Source organism: Cydia fagiglandana, chromosome 12 (assembly GCF_963556715.1).
Source record: "Cydia fagiglandana chromosome 12, ilCydFagi1.1, whole genome shotgun sequence".
Lineage (NCBI taxonomy): Eukaryota > Metazoa > Arthropoda > Insecta > Lepidoptera > Tortricidae > Cydia > Cydia fagiglandana.
Window position 1 is genome coordinate 17,928,446 of NC_085943.1, and position 27,408 is coordinate 17,955,853.

Genomic DNA, 27,408 nt, shown 5'->3' on the forward strand with positions numbered 1-27,408 from the left:
TTTTGACTGTTAAAGACATTTCTTTCGCTTATTTAAGCTGTTTACTCGTAGGGTTGACAAATCAACCACAAAATTAATTATAAACTACTTGGGATACATAAACATTAAACTCATTTTTTATTCCTTAAAAAGGTCCGGGCCCGGGTCGGAGCGGCCAATACTTCTATTTCAATGACAGGTGATCGGTGATCACGTGACCCTTTCTATAGAAGGTAATCCAAGATAAGTAAGCGTTTCGTCGTATACATTTCCTAACTCTTTATTTTTTATCATCGTTTATCATCATTTGAGAATCGAAAGCCGCTAGACTCCGATGGCTCGGGTACGTAGTCCGAATGGGAAAAGATCGCGTTCCGGAGAGTCTGGAGTGCGTACTCTGGACTACCAAGTAGCCGAAGGCCGTCTGGACGCCCTAGGTACCGCTGGAGAGACGAAGTGCAGAAAGATCTTAGCGATCTCGGCGCCGTCGACTGGACAGAAACGGCTTTGGACAGAGTAGCATGGCGGTCTTTGGTGTCGGAGGCCAAGATCCACTTAGCACAGCAGTAAGTAAGTTGTTTATTGAAATTAGTACAGACCCAAAGTGGGTTTGGTCCTCTAATATGAACCAGCACGCCCTGCCCTGTCTTATTCTATTTTCTCTCACTTTTCTGCGTTCAGAGTAAAGCGAGAGAGTGGTCTTTGTCCATCTGATCTCTTCAGCGGTACTTGGGACGCCCGGATGGGGTTGGTCTCGGACTGGCTAGAACACAAAATGACTAGTGTAATATTTTGCCTATATCCCTTTTAGTCTACATCGCAAACGGTCTACAACACAAAGTGACTACAATTATTTAGACCTTTATTTACCTACATTTCGTCGGTTTATCTTTACGTTAGCGATGTCGACGGAGCCCGCTGCCGCGGGGCTCCTATTTCTGTGCGGTTTGGCCTTCGGCCATTAAAAGATAACTAACTAACCAAACCTACATATATGTGGTCATTTTGTGTTCTAGACCGTTTGCAATGTAGACTAAAAGATATATAGGCAAAATATTACACTAGTCATTTTGTGTTCAAGACAGTCCGAGATCAAAGCCTCCCACAAGGTTCGGTTCTGACATCAGGTCTTCAAGCTGATATTTCCGTATCTATATTCCATAAAAAAATAAAAAGGGTTCTCTTTTTTTTTTAGCCGGTAACCCTACTCTGTGGGCGGAGATCTATGTTAAAACAGCGATGACAGCTTTGTTATTTTGGTCTCTGTGATTATAAAAGCAAAGACAATCAAAATGACACATCGGCAATTCACTTTATACATATGCCACTAGCAAAGTTTGGCATTAAATATTCTGTTAGCACGTCGCAGGTGATAGTGCATGATTAAATCAAACACTCAGTGTTATACAGGATGGGCGCTTAAAGTCTTTAAAAAGCAAGACAGTAAAGTTCGTCCGTCAACGAAATAATTTAATTTGTACTATTTTAAAACGGAATGGAGGTACATACATAATATTGGAGCGAGATACACGTTATTTCAAATCAACATTATAACAGATTTTTAAGTATAAATTAAATGCCACTCCATCTCTGTATGAGAATTTGTAATAAAGTCGCCTTTTTCTTTTCACTGTATATCACTACGCCGAAATTACTCACATTGTTAAAGAGCGCTAAGAAAAAGCGTATACTATAGCGTATTCTAGCGTATTAGCAAGCCTTTTAATCCTGAGCGATGGTTATGTGTTCTTATACTGCATTGCAGGAAAGATTGCGGTGCGGCTCAGGTGGCCATCCTCTTAGAACCCTCTTTGAGTAATGGCACCCGAAACTCGGAACAAGCGCGCTATCAGATCATGGCGAGTTAACGCGGTTGACATTTCTTACCCTTCTAAGTAAGAAGTGCCTATCGATCTGAAGTTACACAAACTTAGGGAGGGGAAGTGGTAAATGGATTAAATTTTTAATTTAAGTGCGGTTGCCTACAATAACAAGTGAACTGAATTTCCATGCTGAATTAAGCAGTAGTTTAATAGTGTAAGCGCCACTTGTACCATCCCACTAATTGTAATATATGGCTGAGCTTGAATGATGGTACCTGCTACTGACGAAACATATTTGTACCTTGGTATGAATACCAATTCGCAGACGACACTTGCCTCTTGGCCGCCCATTTGGATATAAAAATAGCAGAAAATATTCTACAAAAAACTTCAATCTATTATGTGCCTGGGCCCACGATGTAGGATTAGTCATTAACTACGACAAAACAAAAGTTATGTTAAGACCGCCTGTTGTTACCTCTATTGTCTTTGTTTATGTTATTGTCCATTTATTGTAAACTACGTGTATGTGAGGTGTGCAATAAAGAGTATTGTATTGTATTGTTATGTGTATACACTCCGCTCACAAAAAATGCCAAATAAAACCGAGGATCATAGCACACAAACACCAGTGCCTACACCGCGTTACAACGAACGCATGCGATTGCGAACCCTTGGAGCAAGTGGATAAACATACTTAACTTGGTCTTAGAATAGACAATACATTTAACTGGGGCCCACACATTAATTATGTCTGTAATAAACTAAGATCCATATAGTCCAATTTATCCCTTTTGAAATATAAAATACCTTTGGTGTCGGAGGCCAAGATCCACTTAGCACAGCAGTAAGTAAGTAAGTTGTTTATTGAAATTAGTACAGACCCAAAGTGGGTCTTGTCCTCTAATATGAACCAGCACGCCCTGCCCTGTCTCAAATGTGCTCTCGCTGCCTCCATCCAGTAAGGCCCGCGCCTCGTGGAAGCTTCCGCTGCTGTCCAGTACTCTTATTATTGCCGTCGTAAGAAGCACCTTCCGCTGAAACCTATCAGATTTGTTGGCCTGTGATGCCTTGGAACATGGGACGGCCTCTAGTCTGGGATGCCACATGTGTTGACACCCTCGCGCCGCCTTCCAGGCACCAGCAGAGATGCTGGTCATGCCGCGTCCATGGCAGAAGACCTCAAACGCCGCAAATATGCCACCCTTGGCAGTAGTTATATTTTTGAGGCGTTTGGGGTCGAAACGCTGGGGCCGTGGGGGCCAAGCGCGCGTCGTATATACAGGGCCTTAGCGGAGCGCCTTATAGATGCTGCAGGGGACCAGAGGCCTGGCCAGTATTTTGCTCAACGCATAAGTATTGCCATACAACGTGGCAATGCGGCCAGCCTTCTGGGCACACTGCCAATCGGCAGTGACTTGGGGGACGATTTTTATTTATAGGCTTTTTATTTTAAGTTTATTTAGTTTAGAGATAGTTTGTATTATTATTTGTAAGCTAATTTAATGTTTTATATTTACTTAGTAGTGTTGTAATAAATAGTTTTATACCAAATACCTTTTAGTACCCGTAGAATGATATATAATTATGTCATTAGCCGAGTCAATAATTAGTTACAGCTTAAGTAGTTACGGCAGAACTTATAAAACCTACCTAGATAATATATATAAACTACAGCTAAGCCTGATAAAAACAATTGTACCTGACTCAATAAGGAGAATGTATAGAAATAACGAAACAAAGGTATTTGAATACTGTAATATAATTAATGTCTATGATAAGTTTAAAATGATGCTAGTATGTATTGTGATGAAATCGCTAACTTACCTAACCTTAAAAATAGATCGAGGTCACAAAAATTAAGAAATATCAGTATACCTATGTACATACATATGTACATACATACATATGTATTACCACCTTATAAGAATACCTATGGAAAAAGAATATGGCAATATATGTTACCTTATACACTAAACTCATGGACTCATCATCATCATCATCTCAGCCTATATACGTCCCACTGCTGGGCACAGGCCTCCTCTCGAGCGCGAGAGGGCTTGGGCTATAGTCCCCACGCTAGCCCAATGCGGATTGGGGACTTCACATACACCTTTGAATTTCTTCGCAGATGTATGCAGGTTTCCTCACGATGTTTTCTTTCACCGAAAAGCGACTGGTAAATATCAAATGATATTTCGTACATAAGTTCCGAAAAACTCATTGGTACGAGCCGGGGTTTGAACCCGCGACCTCCGGATTGCAAGTCGCACGCTCTTACCGCTAGGCCATCAGCGTTCATGGACTCATGGACTAATGATGTAAATCAAAATATACTTAATAACACACATAAGACCAAAACAATTATAAAAAATATGTTGTTATCGAGTACAGGTGCGCGCCCGAGATGTTTATCAACAATTCAGGTAAATGATTATTTGTAATAACTATTCTTTCCTTATCATACATTTAGATATAACTACCAACCGGAAGGCGGAATGTAAACGAGCGACGATGGCGGCAGATAAACCGTACGCGGCGTACGCGGTTTTCGTTCGCTGTTTCACCATGTTAATTAGTATATAAGAGTTATCTTGGATAAAAAAAAAATATTTTGAGAAGTCTTTTTTTTATTATATGAATAAGAGCGAAATTTTATTAAAAACCTTTAGAATAAAACAGATTAAACATACAAATTATAAACTAAAATAAACCTAAAAATGAGTAAAACTAACTTAACAAATAAAATATTGCCCCCCACTCTGATTGTCTCCCGGACCAAATGTGCCGTGTGTGTTTTTTTTTCTATTAAAGATTAGTTGATTGCTTGTTGGTATTGGCAACCTGGGGTCATATCACATCGCGGGCTCATTTAATTACCATAATTTTAACCGCTTTGTTCGTATATTATATAAATTTATGGTGCTCTACTCCTGTTGGTTGTCTTGTATGAGGCATGTCGAAGAGATTTGCTGTCACTATCTAGCTCTACAAATACGCAAAAGACAGACTGCGCATCGAAGCTCAAAGTTTGTGTATTAGTTGCCTTGGTTATAACTTTCATAGATCGCGTTTTTGCAATCCTCTTATTCGTTTATGCACCCCTAGTATGCCGAAGGCTGGAACCGCCTCCATGCAAATCTCAATACTCAATATTTATTACAAATTCACAAAGTAGTTGTACAGGTGGTAAAAACTTATGAGCTAGGTCTTTGTGAACCCTGTTGGGCACTGCAATATATTATATTATTATTAGTATTTACAATTTGAAAGAGAGGAGAATTTGTGATTAAGTAATTATCTTAATAAACAATATTATTGAATTATAATGTCATTAAAAAATTCGCTTAGAGTATAATATGATTTATCTAATAACAACTGTTTAATTTTAATTATATATATAGTATCATTTTCTTCTTCTTTTATAGAGTCCGGGAGCTTATTATATATTTTAATAGACATTACTAATCTGTCTATGTAATCTATCGATCGAAGCTCAAAGTTTTAAAGTTTTGCATTAGTTGCCTTGGTATAACATTCATAGGCATAGCAGTTTATTTAAGGCTACAAATATAATGACCACCAAAAATACTTTGGTACTCTACATAAAAAAAAATCATGCTTACCAAAGAAAATTAATGAACACCAAAATAATAAGACCTAAAAATACAAAAGTACCACCGTTTTAATTACGACTGCACTTCAAATTGTATTCAAATAGCAAATATATTGAATGACCACCAAAAATCATTAATGATCACCAAATCTTGAAGGCCAAATTAATGGGATATTTTCACCTAAATAAACCACTATGATTAGGTACCAAAAAATGTATACATATTACCAAATAAAGTAACCAAAATTACTAGCCCCTCCCGCTCAACCCACCGTACCTCGCACCGCATACCTACCTAACCTAACCTACTTTTCTAGTAGCATTTTGTTATGCTACTAGAAAAGTAAGTTAAACTGCTATCAGTTAAGTGGGTTAGGTTAGCACTGTGACCCTTACAGAAACGAAATGATACTAGAAAAGATGTTTAGGTTAGGTTTGAACTGCGGCCCTTACAGAATAGAAATGCTACTAGAAAAGTGGGTTAGGTTAGGTTTGAACTGCGACCCTTACAGAAAAGAAATGCGACTAGAAAAGTGGGTTAGGTTAGGTTTGAATTGCGACCCTTGCAGAAAAGAAATGCTACTAAAAAGTGGGTTAGGTTAGTTTTGAACTGCGACCCATACAGAAACGAAATGCTACTAGAAAAGTGGGTTAGGTTAGGTTTGAACTGCAACCCTTTCAGAAACGAAATGCTACTAGAAAAGTGGGTTAGGTTAGGTTAGAACTGCGACTGTTACAGAAATAAAATGCGATTAGAAAAATGTGACGAAGTGGATTCATTAATTTAATAGGATAACGATAATATTAAATATCTGCACATTTTTATTTAAAATGTGGTTACAATTTTGGTGGTCATTTACTAATTTTGGGTTTACAATGATTATTTTGGAGTCATTTGCTTTAATAGGATAGCAAAATATAAAAATTTGGTTAAACATTAAAATGGAGTTCTAATTTTGGCAGTCATTCACTATTTTTGGATTTACAATGATTATTTTGGTGTCATTTTCTTTAATAGGATACTCGTACCAAGATGTAAAAAGTTGGTCATCATTTCACATTAAAATGGGGTTTGAAATTTGGTAATCATTTACTATTTTTGGGTTAATAAGGATTAGTTTGGTACCGTTTCCTTTAAAAGGATAGTAAAATGTAATAAAATTGGTAATCATTTTACATTAACATGGTGTTATAATTTTGGTGATCATTCATTATTTTAGGGTGGTAAAATAGATTTTTTTGGTATTAAATTTTACTAAATCTGTTGATCAGTTAAATAGCAGCCTTTATTTAATATGATCGCGTTTTTGCAAACCTCTTATTCGTTTTTGCACCCCTAGTATGCCGAGGGTTGGAGCCGCCTCCGTGCAAATCTGTCTATCTAATATCAACTAATATATCTTTAAACGAGCAATTTAATTCTTTTCTAACCATTAAACTTGTTTATTTATATTTATATATAACTATAATTATATATTTCGGGGATCTCGGGAACGGCTTTAACGATTTCAATGATATTTGCTATATGAGGGGTTTCGGGGGCGATAAATTGACCTAGCTAGGTGTTATTTCTGGGAAAACGCGCATTTTTGAGTTTTTATATGTTTACCGACCAAAGCTCGGCCTCCCAGATATTAGTTTTATTAACAGGTTACTAGTTGATGGGGTAAATCATGGGTAAATGTACCATCACGCTCCGCGATTGTTGCGCGATTTATTTAGGGTCCTGACGAAATAGGTTGTGCAATACTTACGTTATATGTATATAGAAGTTCGAATTTAGCAACAACCCTAAATGGCAATGGCACAACAATTCCGTGGGGTGACTGTACAAGATAACAATAATATTCTGTCTCTTCCTTCTATTTCTCAAATAAATAAAATAAAACAAATCTATATTTGTCTCTACCACCACGGACAGACATTATGATATGTGATGGACGCAGCTCTGTATTTAACACAGGAAACCCTCAGAATTATCATAACAAGTTTGTTGTAGATACTGAGCGAAAGCGAGCAGCTGCATCGAGAAGTAGATTTCAGCGGTCCGCACGAGTTAGAGTACTTAACTGGAAGAAAAGGGGACACAGTTCTCCCAACTAGTTTCTTACTTACAGGTAAAGAAATTTAAAAAAATATTTTATTCTAAGCACTTTGAATATACCTGGTTAATATTTTATTTAAAAATACATTTATGATTTAGAAGTAATATTGTTATGTGCGCTAGACCCCTTCTTGGTAAAGGCCTCCTCCATTGATTTCCACTTGTCTCTGTCCTTTGCTATTTCAATTCAATTCAACTGAAGTGCATTATAACAAAAGTGGAGGACTAGGAGGAATCTTGGTGAGACGCATCTTTTCATAACATTACATGTTCATCATCATGATCATCATTTCAGCCATATGACGTCCACTGCTGAACATAGGCCTCCCCCTTGGACCTCCATTCGTACCGGTTGGAAGCGACCCGCATCCAGCGTCTTCAGGCGGCCTTAACAAGGTCGTCCGTTCATCTTGTGGGTGGACGTCCTACGCTGCGCTTGCTAGTCCGTGGTCTCCCCTCGAGCACTTTTCGACCCTATCGGCCATCTTCTCTGCGCGCAATGTGGCCTGCCCATTGCCACTTCAGCTTGCTAATCCGATGGGCTATGTCGGTGACTTTAGTTCGTCTACGGATCTCCCCATTTTTGATTCGATCACGCAGAGAAACTCCGAGCATAGCCCTCTCCATAGCTCGTTGAGCGACTTTGAATTTTGAGATGAGGCCGATAGTGAAAGACCACGTTTCGGAACCGAAAGTCATCACTGGTAACACACATTGATTAAAGACTTTCGTCTTGAAGCACTGAGGTATATCGGACGAAAAGACATTACATTTTTGTTCCTCTTTTTTTTTCTCTCTTTTGTCTGTTACCTATTTTTTATGCCACGAATAAACTATTTCTATTCTATTCTATTCTATTCTATTCTATTACGTAGTTTCCCGAACGCTGCCCAACCGAGTTGGATTCGGCGGTTGACCTCCTTCTCGAAGTTGGACCTACCTAATTGGACTACTTGTCCTAAGTAGATGTACGAGTCAACAACTTCGAGTACCGAGTTCCCAACAGAGACTGGGATGGGCACAACATTGGCATTTGACATAAGTTTCGTCTTGTCCATGTTCATTTTCAAGCCCACCCATTTTTAAACTCGGTTGAGGTCATCGAGCATCATGCTGAGTTCCTCCATCGACTTTGCCATGACTACGATATCGTCGGCAAACCGAAGGTGAGTGATGTATTCGCCGTTGATGTTGATGCCAAGTCCTTGCCATTCCAGGAGCTTGAAGGCATCTTCCATTACGGCAGTAAACAGTTTTGGAGAGATACCGTCTCCCTGCCTTACGCCTCTTTGCAATGGAATCGCCTTCGTGCTCTGCTCCTGTACTCGGACCGACATGGTGGCGTTACTGTACAAACACTTCAACACTTCGATGTACCGATAGTCAATATGGCATAGCTGAAGAGACTCAAGCACCGCCCATGTTTCCACCGAATCGAAGGCTTTCTCATAGTCCACAAACGCTAAGCATAATGGCAAGTTATACTCTTCGGTCTTCTGTATAACTTGCCGCAGCGTATTGATGGATGTGGTCTATGGTACTATAGCCTTTTCGGAAACCGGCTTGTTCGGGAGGCTGGAAGTCATCAAGTCTGTGTTCGAGACGGTTCGTGATGACCCTTGAAAACAGCTTATAGACATGGCTCAGAAGCGTGATGGGTCTGTATTTCTTTAATAGGCTGTAATCACCTTTTTTGAAAAACAGCACCACCTCGCCTCTATTCCATGTTTCAGGCGTTTTGCCCTCGGACAAGACGGAATTAAAGAGCTTCTGGAGGACTTTAAGTACCGGTGTTCCACCCGCTGTCGGAAGCTCTGAAGTGATTCCGTCTTTGCCCGGCGCCTTGTTGTTCTTAAGCTGCTTCAGGGCCATCCTAATCTCGTACAGACTGATGTCCGGGATATCTTCGGTATAATGTCGGGACAGCTTGACTCTTGGATCTCCTACCAAGCTGTCAACGGGCTTTGCGATCAAAGTGTATAACTGTCCATAGAACCTCTCGATCTCGCCTAAAACCTTCGCTTTGCTCGACGCTATGCTGCCATCTTCCCGTTTCAGCTTCGTCAGCTGGCTTTGCCCAATAGACTGTAACAGTTGAAATCAGCTCCACTGGTACTTCACCGGGTCGCAACAACGTAGGCATGAAACTGTTAATATTTAGAACCTCAGGGCGCCTTTACTGGGTTGTAATGTAAATGAAAAGAAGTAGAAATTCTGGAGAAAGTCTTTATTCACACTGGGTCACAAAGCTACACTTTTATTGTCCACTGACGTTGAGTTAAAGTTCAAATTAAGTTTTTAACTAACCTGGATTGTTCCTAAAGCACTTGCGAACACTCTTTATTTATTACACATACGGAATCCACTACGCAGACGCCGATGCCTCCAGGAAGCAGGTCCAGGGTTAAGTGGTGACGTGGATGACCAGCTCGGACACCAGATGCCGGCCGGAGCTCATCCCTCGAAATCGTTGTCAGGTCAACCTAAGGCCCCTACAACAAGGCAAAACCCAGCTGTAGAACCAAAGAAATCTTGCAAAGCCAACGTGCTAGACATTTGAGGTTATATAACAGTACTTACAGTTTTGGGATTTTAAGTGTTCATGAATGCGACGACTTCTCCAGTTTTATAATTTATTTTACATACTAACTAACGTTGAGGTAACTTTAAATGCCAGGATTGCGGCCTACAAATTGCGAAAATTTGAAGTCCCCCGGGTTAGCAACTATTTTGGTGATAGAACTCTTAGGAAAAGAGTTCCATATCTCCTGAATAGTCTACCCGAGAACATTCGGCATGAGCCAAATAAAAATAAATTTAAAAGTGCCCTAAAACTGTACCTATTGCAAACACTTAAGTGACAGTTGCACATGTGCAAGTGCCACTAAGTGTTTAGATTTAATAATAATTTAAAATTAGTACTCACTTAAATACATGTGTATGTAGAGACTCTTACCTGCAGGCAAACTGTAAATACAGTTTTGCAGGGACCTGTTCAATTATATGTTCTGTACTGTGTGTTAATAATAATAAATAAAAAAAATAAAAAAATAAAAAATATCTTTTGGCTTCATTTTGAATTTAACTCTCACAACGTCCTTCCAGTCACCTCGCCGTTCGTATCGAAAAAGGCAGCATCCTCTGTGATGCGGTATCACGGTTGCGGATTATAGCTGAACTAATTACTTATTTAATTCGCTAAATTCGCTTGCGCACGAGTTGGGTTCATAGGTGAGCCGGCTCACTGAGCCTAACCGTTTTGTGAAGCGCACAGAGAGGGCGTTCTTATCAATAACTAAATTTCTTTAGTCGGGAATTGTGGGCATATCATACTATCTGCAGCACATCAGAACCTTCAATCGTGGATGACGAGGGCCTTCAATGAAATACTATGTTCAACTCACAATCTTTACTGCACAAGACTCATTACAAATCACAGCACGCGATTCGTTTCTTATCTTAAGCAAACCAGTGGATTTGACCCAGGAGCCGCCACAGACGTCATCTTCTCCCGTTCATTCTCATCGTGCTTCATCTGAAGATTGATTGACAGCATAACTTCAATTGTTCTCGACTTCAATTGTTTTAATAGCGCACTCTATGACGTCTTAGCGGAACTGCGTCGAACGCCACTTAGATGTACGTAACACGTAACACCCTAGTTTGCTCTATTTGTCAAGGTTTGCATGATAAAACGCCTCTTGAGGGCGATAGATGGCACATTTCAGCCGTTCTCCGACACGGCCCACCTGACATTGTACGGGTCCCTCCGTACATTATCCATCCCCCTTTATGATTTTCACTGGTAGACTAGAGCGAAGATCAGATTTCTTCTGCTTCCAAAAGTAGAGGACTGTAGAGCGCAGTTCACCTGCACCACCACGGCATTCTGACATTGTATGCATCACTGCATACATCTGCGGACAGAATACAACAATCTGAGATATCTAAGCTCATTGCTCGGCCTACCTGACCAAAGTAAGTTTTCCCATAACTTTTGAATACTGACAGGTCACTCAACTCAACTCTTTCAACAATACGCACAAGATCATTGTTGTGAATGCACAAGTTCAGCATAAGTATCACCATATTCAATAAGGCCAAATTAACAGAAATGGGGTATGGGCTAGAGATACATTTCGAACAATTCATTAAGAGACTTAAAATGCAATTATCCAAAACAGCGTGATAATAATATCACCATAAAGATACAAAAAGAGCTTTTAAATGGACCTCACCACACATATTCCTCTCAGTTGAAAAACATCTTGTATTGAGCTCTCCATAATAAACGGTTTTCCATATTTTACTGCTTTTATGAACATTATCTGCGTACCTACTCATTACTTAAACGTTTAGTATTCCCTAAGAGTTTAGTGTCCCTACTAATAGATTTTCTCATTTCAACCTTGATCCAGCTTTGTTTGCCATTTGTCATTACCTCAAAATTTTGGCTCCGATCACAGAAAACAGCGATGAAATTGGTTTATCCGTTTGAAAGATAATTGACCGCACGCACAATGGCCTCTCACCCCAAACCCGTGTATCGTCTCCGTTATCTCATGGTTAAAATGTTTGATTTTTATCGACCGCCAAATTTGCATTCCATACAGTGTATTGTTCAGACCAACTTCTCTATTTTATTCCTTCTGTACGAACAATACATTTACAAGACAGCATCAAACTTGAAATATTATCAGGTAAGTCCAGTATTATACTTTCTACATTAGCCAAATTGTATTTTTTTCATGGAGGAAACCCGATTTAATATTTTTTTTATGAAGAAAAATAAAAAAAAACGTTATCATAATATTATAATATTTACACACTGACATTACTGACTTTAGCTGAGTGACATAATACTTCAAAAACCACAAAGAGCTCTCGGAAAGATCCAAATAGGTTGAACATGCATAAAATTAATAAAGTAAAGGAGTTCATAATGTGGCGAGGCTCCCCGCCACCACCATAACATATGTATCCGTAGTATATAGGTATAGGATAAGTTAGAGCCGACTGCGCTCGGCGCGTAAGATTAGTCTCATAGTAAACACCAACTAATGAACACGCATCTTTTAATTTATTTACCGTACCTTCTGATCCCATAGTAGTACCCAATTACATATACTTACTTACATACGGTAAAGTGGTGACTCCCGACGTGTCTCAAGTGTTCCGTGCGCCAACTTAGAACTTTTGATTAAATCGGCTTCCGTACCTCGCATCACCATGACGCTGACGGAGGAAGTAACTCAAGACCAGCTGCAGCCCAACCAACAACCTGTCACCCAGCAGTTCCCGCAGCAGCTGACCGCCATCACCCTCTCGTCGCGCATCCCTGAGTTTTGGCGGCAACAGCCAAGGCTCTGGTTCCACCAGTTCGACGCCATAGTGGATCCACAAAAGGCAAGTGACCTTCATAAGAGTCAACTTTTAATTGCTAAGTTGGGGAGAGACGAGTTAAGGGACATTAGTGACATTTTAGAAAATATGCCTGAAACCAATAAGTTCGAAACAATTAAAGCCCGATTAATATCTGTGTATGAAGAGTCAGAGTCGAGGCAGTTAAATCAACTTTTGAACGAGATTGAGTTAGGAGATCAAAAGCCTTCGCAATTACTCAGACGTATGAGAGAGTTAGGTAAAACTCGCGTCCAAGACGACACATTAAAATTACTATTTGTCGGTCGTCTCCCTCAGTCAATACGTGCAGTGATAACGGCGTGTGACTCGGGGGAAGTAAAATTAGATACTTTAGCTGCGATGGCAGATAAAATAGTAGAAAGTACCAAACCATCGGAAATGGCCGCTATAGCATCATCTTCCACAACCTCTTTTAAATCCGATAACGACAAATTATTACGGGAAATAGCCAACCTAAAATTAGAAATACAGGCCATTACCAATAAATTAAACACGACAACGACTAGGAAATCGCGAGATCATGTCCGCCGCACGCGTTTTCAAAGAGATCCATCGCGAACACGTTCGAAAAGTAATAGCTCGAATAAAACCGCATTTATGTCCCAAGTAGCAAAACCAGGTGAATCTAATTATAAATGCTACTACCATTTCACCTACGGACAAGATGCTCGCAAATGCGGTGATCTTACTAATTGTCGTCATACTTCCGGGTCGGAAAACTAACTCTGACACCGGCACGCATATACCAAGTTGTCGGTGTCGAAAATACATACCGTTTATGCGTTACCGACCATAATACAGGCACGCGATTTTTGATAGACACTGGTGCTGATGTGTCTGTTTTAGCCGGAAAAAGGCAAAACACTCAGTCAGACTACACTTTATATGCTGCCAATGGCTCAAAAATTAAGACATACGGCGACAAAACTTTAGCAATTGATCTTGGCCTACGTCGTACATTTATTTGGAAATTTATATTAGCAGACGTCCAAAGATCAATCATAGGTGCCGACTTTCTAGTAGCTAACAAATTATTAGTAGATTTACATGGTAAGAAACTAATAGATAAAATTACTCTACTATCACGAGCTGCTAGCATCTGCAAAGATGTCGAGCCAACAACTATTCGGTCAATTGACGTCAATAATGAGTATCACAAATTATTAGAGAAATTCCCTGACATCACTAAAAAAGAGAATTTCAAATTAAATCCGAAACATGAGGTCCAACATCACATTTATACAACTGGTCCTCCAGTTTACGAAAAAGCACGCCCACTTAATCCAAAAAAATACAAATTAGCCAAAGCCGAATTCGAAAGAATGACGCAATTAGGCATTTGTAGACCATCTAATAGCCCTTGGGCAAATCCACTTGTGTGTGTCGATAAAAAGGACGGAAAGGAAACAAGACCTTGCGGTGATTATCGTAGGTTAAACGCACAAACAATTCCTGACCGTTATCCATTACCAAGACTTTTAGACTTTACATACACACTTAAAGGTAAATCAATATTTTCCAAAATCGATGTGCGCAAAGCCTACCATAATATACCCATGGCACCAGAGGATATTCCAAAAACAGCTGTAATCACGCCTTTTGGATTATTCGAGTATACTAGGATGAATTTTGGCTTACGTAACGCAGCGCAGGATTTCCAGAGGTTAATCAACACTGTACTCAAAAACCTCGATTTTGCATTCGCATACTTAGACGACATAATTATTAGCTCCGAGTCAAAAGAACAACACATTAAACACTTAGAGTTAGTCCTAGAACGACTCAACGACTACGGACTTACCATAAACACTAATAAATGCGAATTTGGGAAATCGGAATTAATTTTTCTCGGCTATCATATTAGTAAGGAAGGTATCAAACCAAGCGAAGAAAAAACGCAACTCATTTCAAACTTTCCCCTACCAAAAACAGTCGAGGAACTCCGGCGATTTCTAGGAATGATGAATTTCTATAGGCAAAGCATTCCAAAAGCCGCTGAAATTCAAGCACCATTAAACGCTTACTTACATAATGCTAGAAAAAACGACAAAACTAAAATTACATGGTCTGAAAGTGCATTAGAAGCGTTCAGCCAATGTAAGAAAAGCATTAATGAAGCTTTAGTTTTGTCACATCCGGAAGTGTCCGCACCCCTAGTTCTAATGACTGATGCTTCCGGAAACTGCGTAGGTGGCGCCTTACATCAACAGATAGGTGATAAATTAGAACCCCTAGCTTTCTTTTCAAAAAAACTTACCGAAACCCAATGTAGGTACAGTACTTTCGACAGAGAGTTATTAGCTATTTACATGGCTATAAGGCATTTTCGTCACATGGTAGAAGGCAAAGAATTAACTGTATTAACAGACCACAAACCATTAACATTCGCACTTACAAAAAAGGTCTCACCTTCAGATTCACCTAGACGCCTCAGACAATTAGACTTTATATCTCAATTTTGTGACAAAATCCAATACATCGAAGGTGATAGAAACACAGTAGCCGACGCCTTATCGAGGATAAATGAAATATCAATACCTAGTTTAATCGATTATAAATCGTTAGCCGAAGCACAAGAAAATGACGCTGAATTACAGAATCTGAAAACCCAAAATAATCTACAATTTAAATTAATCACAATGCCAGAATCCGGGATAAAAATAACTTGCGAAACATCAACTGATAACATCCGACCTTACTTACCATTACGTTTCAGAGAACTTGCGATTAAAACAATTCACAACGTGAGTCACCCCGGCATCTCTGCTACAAGGCATGCGGTTAAAAATAGATATTTCTGGCCTAGCATGAACACAGATATCAAAAATATTGTAAAATGTTGTATTCCGTGTCAGAAGTCAAAAATTGAGAGACATACCATCACACCAATAGGCGAGTTCGACAACGCTTCACGTTTCGAACATGTGCATATTGACATTATAGGTCCGTTGCCGCTATCTAACGATTTCAGATATTGCGTCACAATAATAGATAGGGTAACAAAATGGCCTGAAGTGATCCCTACAAAGGATATAACAGCCGAAACGGTTGCTAAAGTGTTCGTAGAACACTGGATAGCTCGTTTCGGTTGCCCCAAGCGAATCACTTCAGACCAAGGCCGACAATTCGAGTCCGATTTATTTACGCAATTGTTAAAAAGACTCGGCATCGAACGTGTTCGTACAACAGCGTACAATCCGAAAGCGAACGGCATGATCGAGAGATTTCATAGGACATTAAAGGCCGCCATTATCGCCAAATGTAAAGATAATACACAATGGTCACAGGAACTACCTTTAATCTTACTAGGTTTACGCTCAGCCATAAAGGAAGACCTAGGTTTTAGCCCATCTCAATTCTTATACGGCACAAACCTTAGATTACCAGGAGATTTATTTACCAAACATAATACAAACATAAATACTAATGAATATGTGAATAATCTCGCTCACATCCTCTCATCCGTTCCGAGTATTGCGAACGCTACTGGTTCTCACAACAAAAACAACATCTTCATACACAAGGACTTAAACTCTTGTACACATGTATTCCTGCGTAACGAAGCTCGAAAGTCCTTAGTACCTGCGTACGAAGGTCCATTTCAAGTTTTATCTCGCCATCCAAAGTTCTTTGTTATCACAGTCAACAATAAACATGTCACTGTGTCACTTGACCGTCTCAAGCCGGCTTATCTTTTAATGGCCGACGATATGACGGTTACGAGCTCCAGCGTTCAACGAAGTGATACAGTAGCCGCATCTCCGGGTGTCATAACATCGCCAACACCGACACCGCAGCGGAATGACACTAATGGCACCACTTCAACCGAACCGCTGGTGAGAACAAGATCCGGTCGCACGGTAAAGAAGACCGTGCGATTCAACATTTAGCATTCCATCACTCACAGTCTACATCAGTACATATTCGGACGTCGAGCTGTACACATCCACTCTCAACCAAACATGGGGAACCCACCAAGCAAAACAATGATCGTGGCCCAGAATGGTGTCGCGTCGGACACCAAGCTGAGGACATCGGAGAAGGAGGACACATCAGGAGACAACACAAACTTTAAGATGTCTCTCGCAGCCGTGGTGCTGGTCAGCGCCTTAATAACGCTAGCCACCCTATACATTGGCTGGCGTTACTGCAAACAACGCATTAGAGCAACAGTGGACTATCGTATAGAGAAAACCATAAGAAAAAGGACCGCAGCCGCCGTGCAAACCGGCGCTATTGGAGCGCCGCCGCCGAAACAACAAACAATCAACCATGTGATAGTGTAAATAGTGTAAATACTTAGTGCAAACGTAAGATAGTGAAGTAAAAAGTGCGGGCCGGATTTTTAGCAATAGTTTTTTCTAGATTTTTCTAAGGGCGGAGGACTGTGGCGAGGCTCCCCGCCACCACCATAACATATGTATCCGTAGTATATAGGTATAGGATAAGTTAGAGCCGACTGCGCTCGGCGCGTAAGATTAGTCTCATAGTAAACACCAACTAATGAACACGCATCTTTTAATTTATTTACCGTACCTTCTGATCCCATAGTAGTACCCAATTACATATACTTACTTACATACGGTAAAATAACCTATTTTACAACGAGTGTCAATACGAGGGCCTAGCGTAACACGTACTAGTGGCAAAAATTATTTTCTACCTAAATCAAACCGCTGTACTCAAATTTTGCTAACTTCTTTATCTTCAAACAGAAAATAAATACGTTCACTAAACATCGACAACTATTTTCGTAAAAGATCATCATTGTAAGGAGTACGAACAACTTTTGTACTAGTTCCATAATTCGTTCGTAATATACTACATACGTTAATAATAATAGTCTATAATTATCGCTATTATTCTATTGCCAAGATAGAGATTTTATTACTCGCACTAACATACATAGCATATGCACGACAATCAAATAATAATACCAAGACAGAACGGGATAGTCTCCTTGAATTTTGAACAGGTGCAATAGAGAAAGCGTTATTTTCCTATTTTGCAAGTCTCATTATGCTGCCTTCTACCGAAAAATACTAAAGTAGCACGTTAAAACCGCAAACATTCTGTCATTAGCCTTCACATTTGAGGGGAGCAATAATTTATACCATAATGCCAGGAATATTAAAATGTGTTTTAAATCAGTCGCATTGCGTGTGTTTTATCCCTCATGGACGCACGAGCGAGACACAGCTTTGAGTGTTAAGCAAAAAAAAAAAACTATTTGCACAAAATCATTTTTTTTTTTAGCAAAGACTTTCTTTTCACATGCATCAACCAATGCCTACAAGTCAACACCAACTTCCAAATAACAGTGCCAACAACTTGGCTTTGCAACAGCTTTGTTCCAACACACAGCTAGCCTCATCGCCCGGTCCGAAACCCCCTTGAATTGCAGTTACGAATAGGACTGTGCCCACCAGCACCCAGCCCTCAAACGCCCTCTGGACAACTCAGGTTCCGGTTGCGACCGCCAACTCATGTGATGGACCTCTCAAATAAACTATTCTTAATGGTATCATTACTGTTACTTTGAAAGGGGCATGAACTTCACGTTTTGTCTCTTATGTCAATGTCATAAAACCATTAGCGATATACCTAGAGATATCTATTCCCAAAATTAATTCCTTTAAATAGTGTTTAAATAGATCAATGAATAATATCGTTCTCAAACTGCTTACTTAGCTATTCATGCAATATGCAAAATTACATTAACCCATTTAGTACGTAGGTACGTCAAATTAAGTATCAAATCGAATCCAAAATTAATTAATTCATTATTAATTGAATTTGACTCTCAAAATGCTTCTTTAACAGATATACATTGCAAACAACATATCACTGAAACACAGAATATTGAGAATTGAAAAATTCAATGCCGGATCCAAATTTAAGTGTTTTGTACTGTAAACTGTAAAAACTGACTGCAAAAATTACCACAAATGGATTCCTTCAGCTTCGATGCGGTTAAAGTAACCTTTTACGTTCTTCAAATAAAAATACACAATTTTAACCCTTATTACGTTTGACTAGTCAATTTTGGACGTCAAGTCATTTTAAGAACCTAATCCAAAGGATGTAATCAAAAACTAAGTCTGAACTATCCGTCAACGGCCATAAACTTTGCACCGCTAAATCTTAAGTTTATTTTTCATATCCAAAAATGTCACGCACACGCCTCTATCTTAGGCACAAGCTAGCAAAACAGAAATTATATTGACAGTGTGTTAAAAAAATGGTACTAATCATTCGTGACGCTGTAGCTTCACACGATAACGATTCTTGGTCCCACGACACAATTTAAAAGAGTAAGAATCCATAAAAAATAATTTGGCCAAGTCCGAGATAGCTCGAGGCGTTTAGTGTTCCGTACGGCTACCATCAGATTGGCATTGACATAAACGGTATCGTGAACGTAATTTACTTCCTATAGGTATATCTCTTTCGCACTAATATGTCAGTACGAGCGAGATGCATAGAAAGTAAATTACGTTCACGCCCACGGTAGCGTTTATGTCAATGCCAAACTGATGGTAGCCGTACCGCTCGCATCGTTACATTTTACAGGGGTTGTTTGCCTGTTTTTAGGATACCGTATTCAACTACACACACAGAACAATAGTGTCTAAGTGCGAAGGCCGAAGGCCGAGCTTTAGCAAAATGTCATCGCTTTAGCACAGAGCAATAGTACAAGTGTCTAAATATGAAGGCCAAAGGCCGACCTCCGCGTAGCCCGAAGGCCCGAAGCGTCCAGGATGTCAGTGCTTTAACACAGAACAATAGTACAAGTGTCTAAATGCGAAAGCCGAAGGCCGAGCTCCGCGTAGGGCCGAAGGCCCGAAGCGTCCAGGATGTTAGTACTTAAACACAGAACAATAGTAAAAGTATCTAAATGCGAAGGCCGAAGGCCGAGCTCCGCGTAGGGCCGAAGGCCCGAAGCGTCCAGGCTGTCAGTTCTGTTTAACCACTGACATCTTGCAGGCTTCGGGCCTTCGGCCCTACGCGGAGCTCGGCCTCCGGCCTTCGCATTTAGACACTTGTATTAATTACCTGTGTTTAGAACTGACCTCCTGGATGCTTCGGGCTTTCGGCCCAATGCGACTTCAGCCTTTGGATCTTGCGACTTAGACACTTGTACTTAAAAATACTTGGAAAAGTTACGGGAGGCGCGCGTCTGTCGGACGCTTCGGATCTTCGAATCGCTCCTTCGGCCTTTGCATTTAGTTAGATTCTTGTACTATTGCTTTGTGTTTGAATACCGAAGTCGAGCATCTCGCGAATGCTTGATGTATTATAATAATTTAGAGTAAGGCCAAGCGCGCACCACGATTTTTTGTCCTGCGATAATTTTGTCGCAGAAATGCAACGTATGTGTTTATATGTTAGTGCGCGCATATGCGACAAAAAAATCGCAGCGATTTTAAAATTGTGATTTGTCACATTTTTCCGCGATTGTTCGCGACGCGATTGTCGCAAAGTGATTGCAGCATGCGGAGTTGTATGGCCCCGCGCGCACTATGATAATAAAATCGCACCCCGGCCGGACCTCAGTCGGCATTTCGCTCTCCAAACCCCAACATCTCGGCACCTGCATCTCCAATGGAGTCTCAAAATGAGACGCTAGATGTTGACTATTTAATTATGGAAATAGACGGGGATCACCTTTGTGTTATAAATGCTCAAAGTCATACAGCAATCGCATATTAAAGACACGTTTCATGACAAGCACTGGTACGAAATCCATGTTGAGAATGAACAAATCGTCGACTTTTTGATCGCAGTGCGCGCAGTGAATTTTCTGCGATATATTACAGCGCGATTCTAAAATCGTGTCGCAAAAATTAATATCGTGGTGCGCGCTTGGCCTATAATACCTTAAATGTATACTCCTTCAATTTGAATTTAGAACTCATTATTATTTTTTATTTGATTTTGTTTCTAGTTCTATGCCATATAGACTTTAATATTATTTAGAACTGCTAAAAAACAAGATCGGCTTACTTTAAATATTTCGTCAATTTTACCTTTGTTTCTAAAAACTGTGATATTTAACTGTCCTATTATATACTATTAATGTCTTCCAAAATTATTTTCTCGTAACAGGACTGAGGGGCTACCGCGAAAACCGAAATTCGCAATTTGCGAGGATCTTTCTCTTTTACTCCAATGAAGGCGTAATTAGAGTGACAGAGAAAAATGCTCGCAATTTGCGAACTTCTATTTTCGCGGTTATAGCCCTGAATCTTGTTGCTCACCGATCCGTTCAAAAATATACATAAGTACTGAACATAATTAATAGATATTATAATTATACAATTAATACAGAAATGTAATGGTACTTAATGAAAAGGAATATTGTGTATATTGTTTCGACGAATCAGATACTCTCAATAAAATCTATACATGAGCTGATCCAAAGCTGTTCATAAATATTAAATGACTTTATTATCTCTATACGCCTTACTAACTCTATGTGTCCTATTGTGGAAAAAAAAAACACAACGACAGTCAAGAACGGAATTCTTAATTTGAATTTTTCAGATTTTTGATATGCCGAGTCCATTGATTGGAAAGCCCGTTCGAAATTGAAACTTATTTGCAATATGATAAGGTCGTATTTTGTAGATCTCTCTCATACTTATAGTAGGCAATTGAGATAAAATTAAATATCCCACAAAAATAAGCAAGCAGAATTAAACTTTGTGTCAAAGACATAAGTCATAAATTTCAATGCCAAAGTTTTAACTAAGGATGTTTCTCGCCTAATATGAATTGACCAGTGTAAGCATCAGTTAGCTAGCCCTAAGCAACCAAAGGTCAAGCTGCAGTTGAAAAACTAATAAAGATAAAGTTAAGCTGATAATTTTCCCGCCGTCTCCATGCTTCTTTAAGTTGGGTATTGACTGGTCAGCTGCCTGTTAGCTATAGTTTTCTCGACAAAATCGCCAGGACAGAGGTGAAAATTTTTGTATGAAAACTTGCAACTTTAAATGCATTTTTTGACGAAACTATTGCAGTCTAAAATGAAGTCAAAATCAGTCCATCGACTCAATTTTTTGCAAGCTTTCTAATGGTACCCCACACGATTCTTACAAATGAAAAAAGTTTCAGCCTACCCCTCTCAACCCCCTAAATTTCCCCCTTTAATAAGAAATAAACAGTTTTGACTTATTTACAATATGAGTGGTGGTAATTGCTATAACTGTTCCAAATTTTAGGTATCTATGTCAAACGGTCTCTGAGAAAAACGTATTTAACTGATTTGCAAGACCGAAGTGATCCCATAAGTGTTCCGTAAACAAAGTTTTGTACGGAACACTAATATAGATTCACTATATAGACTTACACTGGTCAGATATTCAGTGAGCCTCTTACGATTCGGTGATCATTACCGGTCTTTACCCTGTTGATAACAGAGACATCACTGAATATCCGTTTCTTGTCGGTTATGATAAAGTCTATCTCGTTTCTCGTGGAACCGTCAGGACTCATCCAGGTCCATTTCCTGTGAGGCGGCTTCTGGAAGAAAGAGTTCATCATGAAGAGTTCCTCTCTCTCCAGAAAGTCGGCCAGACTCTAACCTCTAGGGTTCCGTTGCCCATACCCAAATTGCCCCATTCTCAACTCATCACCGCTTCTCTTGCCCAACTTTACGTTGAAGTCCCCCATAACAACAGTAAAGTAGGTTTTAGAAGTATGTATGGCCCTACTTACTTCCTCACACATATTAGCCTCTACTTCATCATCGGAGTGTGACGAGGTCGGTGCGTATACCTGAATGACCTTCAGCGAATATCTTTTGGATATTCTGAGTATTAGGTATACACTATACAACCCTGCTCGACACACTGTCGATGGTTATTATGTTGTTTACGAGGGACTTGTGAACGAGAAACCCGACACCACCTTGGGACTGTTGGTCGCCCGCCCGGTGGTATAGCAAGTTACCAGACTTCAGGTTTGTCGTATCCTCCCCATCTCTACGGACTTCGCATAACCCTACAATGTCCCAGTGTAACCTGCTCAGTTCCTCTTCCAGCTCGCAGATCTTTTCGTCAGTCCTCATAGTGCGTATGTTGTGTGTTACCAGGGCCAGTCGTCGTCGGGGCGGGTAGCCGGATCTTTGCCGGAGATTCATAGCACCCCTGACCCCGCTAATGCCCTGACCGCCACCATAGCCAGAGCACCGGGGGTCGCCGGAACCTCGGGGCTGTGGTTTTAGTCGAGTACACCGAATTTGAGGGACGCTGCTGCCCGTCCACCGGTGGTCTTTGGACGTAGTTTAAGGACATACCCGGGTCATTACATGTTATTACATATTTATAAACTGAAGAGTCCATCAACGTGCACACTAGCGCCATTGCTAACTAATCGTGATTATTTAAATTTTACGGAAAAAGGGGGCCGCTACGGACTGTATTTTGTATTTAAGTACCTTTTGAATACGTCAGACTAGTTTTTATGTTCCTGGATTCGTCGATCTATAAACTCAAAACAAAAACGGCCGTTTTAAGTTTGGATGCATAGATTGACGAATCCAGCAACATAAGAACTAGTTTGATGTATTCAAAAGGTACTTAAATACACAATCCACTCCGTATAGTGGCCCTCTTTTTAACCGACTTCCAAATCTCAAAGAAGGAGGTTATCAATTCGGTTGTATGTTTTTTTTTTTTTTATGTTTGTTATTCCATATCTCCGTCATTACTAGATCGATTTTGAAAATTCTTTTTTTGATTGAATATATATGCATACAGATTGGTTCCGTTTTTGTCAAAACCCAGTTCTGATGATGGGATCCATGAGGAATCGAGGGAACTCCTCAAATCTTAAAGGCATACATATAGTGATTTTTAGGTTTTTATCAACAAATCAAGCATGTATATGCTTGATTTGCAGCAGTTCCACTTCATCAAATGTCACTTTTTTGGGTGTATACCCAAAAAAGTGACATTTGATGAAGTGGAACTGCTGATGATGATCAGAACGGAACTCTTTAACGACGCATAGTTCACGGTTGGCGATTTGTCCTCTTCGTTATGTTTGTTAAGCAAGTTAAGTTTTTAAGCCACATTTTTGTCAAGCTCGAGTTCTGATGATGGGATCCATGAGGAATCAAGGGAACTCCTCAAATCTTAAAGGCATGCGTATAGAGATTTTTGTATTTACATCAGAAAATCAAGCATTTTCATTAAAAACTGTTGCATTTGATGAAGTGGAACTGCTGATGATGATCAGAACAGAACTCTTCAACGACGCATAGTTCACGGTTGGCGATTTGTCCTCGTCGTTATGTTTGTTAAGCAAGTTAAGTTTTTAAGCCACATTTTTGTCAAGCTCGAGTTCTGATGATGGGATCCATAAGGAATCGAGGGAACTCCTCAAATATTAAAGGCATACGTATAGATTTTTTTGTATTTTCATCATAAAATCAAGCATTTACATTACAAACTGTCGCATTTGAGGATCCGGTCTCGGACCCGGACACGGACCCGGACTCGGACCCGGACTCGGACCCGGACTCGGACCCGGACTCGGACCCGGACTCGGACCCGGACTCGGACCCGGACTCGGACCCGGACCTTGACCCAGAAAACCACTATGATACCTTAACTAAATAAACAACTATGATTATCTATCATAAAATTAATGTAGGTATAAAGTACGATGATGCCAATCTTACTAGCCCCTCCCGCTTAAACCCCCGTACACCGCACGGCATGCGCCATTAAGTGGGTTAGGTTAGGTTTGAACTGCGATCCTCACAGAACCGAACAAGGATTAGGTTAGGTTAGAACTGCGAGCCTTACAGAAACGAAATGCTACTTGAAAAGTGGGTTTGATTAGGTTCGAACTGCGATCCGCACAGAACCGAACTGCTATCTGAGGAGTGGGTTAGGTTAGGCTAGAATTACGACCCTCATGGCTCCTCTTCACGATGGGCCAACGCCGGCCACTCCAAGGGACGCATTTATGCGTTAGAGGGAGCAAGTGATATTGCTATCTCATTCTACCGCATGGCTGCGTCCCTTGGAGTGGCCGGCGGTGGCCCATCCTGTAGAGGAGCCATTATACACAAGCGAAATGCTAGTAGAAAAGTGGGTGGTTTTACCTCCTTTTCTACATAGTGTACCATCTACAATAATCTTTCATTGGCCCCCATGGAAGTCGGTTTTTTTTTCTTAAAAATTATTTAAATACCTGTCGTTAAATTTAAATAATCACGATTATTTAGCAGTGGCGTTAGTGGGTAATGTAGGTACCTACGTACTAAGAAAAAGTGACCAAAGCCTCCAGTGCCCAATACTGGAATTGAACCAGCGTCCTCTCTCTTAGTATATGACATTTATTTCAGTTTACAACTTATAAATTATAAATAACTATAGCAGTGTTTCTACTTGAAATAAAAACAAATTAAAATATTCTGAAAATAATTTAATTAGGAATAGGTACTTCTAATAGTATCATACATATCTTATATTTAACATGTAATAAATAAAATATGATTTCAATAAATATAGAATTAATAATGTTCTTCTCATAAGTTCTGTATCCCTAGTAGTCACATGGCTAGGGCCGCCCCCGCGTTTCAAAAGTTTATGCATATGAAAGGTATAAATATAAATTTTTTACCTTCTCTCTAGTTTTGTATCCCTAGTAATCATAGGGTCAGGGCCGCCTCCGCGTTTCTAAAGTTTTAATATGCGTAATTTGCGTACCGTTAGTGAATGTTAAATTCTGTGCATACCGATCATAATCAAATTTTTTTACATTCTCTCTAGTTTTTATTACAAGCTTTTATTTAGTTTCACCTAGCCGCTGTCTGTCTGTAATCAAATCTTGCAAGTTAAATTTGATACACTTCCCGGTTTCCGATTGAGCTGAAATTTTGCATGCATGTATTAATCGGATGACAATGCCATCGTACCATCGAGCTGATCTGATTATGAAGACAGGAGGCGGCCATAGGAACTCTGTGCTGTGATGAAACAACGCAACCTAATTGTGTTAGGGGTTTTTAGAATTGTCTCGATGAGTAGGTATTAGTTGCCTGTCGTAAGAAAAGTACAGTCGGCGATAAAAGCTTGTACCAAAAATGAAATTTTTGCCAAAAACTTATGTATCCCTAGTAGTCATACGGCCAGGGCCGCCTCCGCTCCGCAATTCGAACGATTTCATAACCTATGCGCTTCCAAAACTAAAATGTGATCCAGCACCCATACACTTGCAAAAACTGCACACTGTTATAATGTATATGTGCACAACGAGTAATAGAGATAACCGAATACAGTTAACACAGCTGTGTAAGCGAGACCCCTATATTTTGCGCATTGCACGAGGTGCACAGAGATAAACATATAACATTATGCATATGTGGAGACGAGACTTACATATGATAGCTCTTACAATGTCGTCTTGAAGTTACGTCGATTTAGATTTTTTATTAATATCTCGATTTAATATTACCTAAACATAGTTCATCTCTCTCACGCAAATATATGAGCGAGCGAGTTGCACTGAGATTAATATCGAGTCATTATCATATTTTAAAGCATAAAATTGACCCTCGTTATATACTTCTGAAGCCCTGGTTGAGTATAAATTAACGTCGCCTCAAGAAAACCAGTATAAAGATATGATCTCTGTTTACGCATAGGCAGTAGGGATCTCGAGGTCTCAATTAAAATGGTTCGTCCAAAATAGCGGAAGCAGTTATAAAGTTGACCCAAATTTTTTTTATTAAGCTATGAGCTTCATCACATATGTTCCTTGAGTAATTCTAAGCATTTCAAGCCTGGGAGGCAATAAGAAATGTGTGTCTACTCGGATTTGTAATGGATTCAAACTTTCAACCCCTTTTTAACCCTGTTAGGGGATGAATTTTACAAAACGCTGAAATTACTTTTCCTGTCTTTTAATAATATCCCCAAATACAAAGATTCAAGTCCCGCATTCGAAAAATGTTTTGATATCCATTCAAACTTTCAACCCTTTTTCACCACCTTAGGGGATGAATTTTCAAAAACTCTGAAATTAGTTTTCTTGTATTTTAATAATATATCGTTTTACGAAGTTTCAAATTCCTAGCTTAAAATAAAACTTGAACCCCATACAAACTTTCATGCCCTTTTTAACCCCCTTAGGGGTTGAATTTCTCAAAATCGCTTCTTATCTCTTGTACACTTTATAAATGTAATCTAGTCTGCAAATTTCAACTTTCTATCTTTTGTAGTTTCGGCTCCGCGTAGCAAAAATCTCCAACCAAATTTTTCACCTTTTTACGTTTTTCTTGTAAAATTACTATGAAACTGAAAAAAACAAATATCAGCAATGAATTCTACGTCTTTGGTTTATACGAAAATAATACCAAACTTGCCCTAGTACCCACCAGGATCAGAATAGATTATTTTTAAAGATGACGGGTGGCGGCCGTCTTTGTACCTCACCCCCCACCT

At 39.7% G+C, this 27,408-nt stretch overlaps 1 pseudogene; it reads right to left on the reverse strand.

The window, feature by feature from the left end:
- Window positions 1-7,813: 7,813 nt before the first annotated feature.
- Window positions 7,814-25,919, reverse strand: LOC134669388 (uncharacterized; annotated as a pseudogene).
- Window positions 25,920-27,408: the final 1,489 nt, after the last annotated feature.